Raw genomic sequence first — 2,186 nt, forward strand, 5'->3', positions numbered from 1 at the left:
CATTTATTCTCTCTTCCACATCGGCTTAAATACGATCCAATCTTTCTTATAGCTAGCTAATATAAATTATTAGAGACGTCACGATTATCCGGATGAGACAAGCAAGTTGCCAAAGGTAAAACCTGCGACCACTTGAAACCAGAGATGGCAGATCGTGACTTGCACAACTTTCTCTATCTGCCTACGTGAGGTGCCTTGAATTTCGTCTTTGCCAGTGCTGCACGGCTGGGCGATGGAGTTGGTCGCAGGTAGGCAGGCAGGCATCAATCATCATCAGCTGTTCCCTCTCCTCAGGGTCAAAATTCTACCACCCTGACCTGAAGCATTCTGTTCCGACTTCCGAGAAAATACCCAAGTGAACTGTACAAGTCCATGTTGAGAGGCTCTGTCACTGTTACAATTGACCGGATTTTAGATTTGTCACCTCCCAGCACGACAGGTAATACAGCAAAATAAACACATCGATCGTCACTTCCAGGGCAGCACGATATCCTAGTGTCTCACGATGCCATGAGCTACATATTGTTCGCAATAAAAGGCAGCAACTAAGCAGATAAGCAGTGGAATAATAACAAATCAAATCCACAATCAACACAGCAATTTAAATTAAAAATCTCCTCAAGATGAGGATTAAAAAAACATAGGACTAACAACTTCCAGTATAATTATTAATGGGTACAAGAGTCTTCTCTAGAACTTTTGGAAGACTATAATAGCAGCAACACCTTTATCAAATTATAAATTTGGTATCAACAACAACGTATAATAAACAACTAACAAGAGGTATGACACAGTAAGGAAGAGATGACACAGATTCTGTCTATTTCGGTTATCAATTGATACCTTTCAGCTCAATTGGACATTGTCCCTATCCAACTGAACTTCTTTCAAAACTGCTATGTGTTGAAACTGCAGTAGCCCAAACTAACAAACCTCCTCTCAAATTTGAGGCTCCACTCAACCAATGCTCAAATCTACAGATCAAATCGAAATATACTAAGTGTAGAACGCGCTCACCAACTTCGATGCCAATCAACCACGTTTGAGGCTCCGATCACAAGCTTGAAGACAATCAGTTTCGAGCCACCAAACCAGGACAGATTCACCTCTCTTTGTGTTTTGCTCTCTCTCCCAAATTCACCAAGTAGCTAGGGTTTTTCTTCCCACCTTTCACAAGATGAGATAATCTCCACCATTGATTTAAGAAGGAAATCAACGGTTCACAATCACTAGGCTTGTGGGCTATTCTGTTGGGCTGCTAATCAACCTCCATGTTATGGCCGGCAAGAGATAAGTGTAGGAATCGGTGACGTCCTAAGAGCGAAGTGAATTAGGATACTTAGAACTATTTCAGCTATTAAAATAACACAAGATAAATCTATATCAATTTCTATCTAAATATGCTCTAAGTTTATCTAGTGTGTCTACTCTACCGGTCAAAGCGCTTGCAACCTATCTAATAAGGTAAATTGCAAGTAAGTAAATACGAAAATGTAAATAAGATAGAGAGAGTAAACTCGGCACAAGAATTTTTTTCCGTAATATTGATGGCATGAATGCCACCCATAGTCCACGTTGAAGCTCCACAAAGGATATACTCCTGGTCGGCATCCAGTCACAGCTTTTGAGCCACCAAATCACAAAGACAAGGCCCTCACCCGAATAAGCCACCAAGCAACCAAAGCAATGTCTCATCATTAGACTCTCTTCCGGTTCCTCGCCGTCATGATCACTTCGGAGCTTGAGCCACCAAGCCAATGGTCTCCACGTCCCCCTACATGTGTCTTGCCGTAACTCCACACTAAGTCGAAGGGTCAACAAGTTGCCGATGAGTCACCATAACTTCAAGGTGCCGGCATACCTTTTGGTATATGGTTGGATCATTCTTTGATCCACTCTCTAGACAACAATCACCTAACAACACACTTTGTAGGCCTATAAGCACTAATCACTCTCTAATATTGTGCTTAATTGCCTTGGTTGATCACTTTAAGCACTTTGGTGGCTTGAATGTCTTCTCAGGTGTATATGAACTTCATTAGACTCCAGCTGCACGCCACACCATCAAATGACTGAGTGGAGGGGTATTTATAGTCTCAAACCTGCGCACTAGTCGTTAACCCAACGGCTCTGAAAAGCTGTTAACACCGAATGATCCGATGAGAACAGTAATACTAACACCGGAT

This window comes from Phragmites australis, chromosome 8 (genome assembly GCF_958298935.1).
Source record: "Phragmites australis chromosome 8, lpPhrAust1.1, whole genome shotgun sequence".
In the NCBI taxonomy this organism is placed as follows: domain Eukaryota; kingdom Viridiplantae; phylum Streptophyta; class Magnoliopsida; order Poales; family Poaceae; genus Phragmites; species Phragmites australis.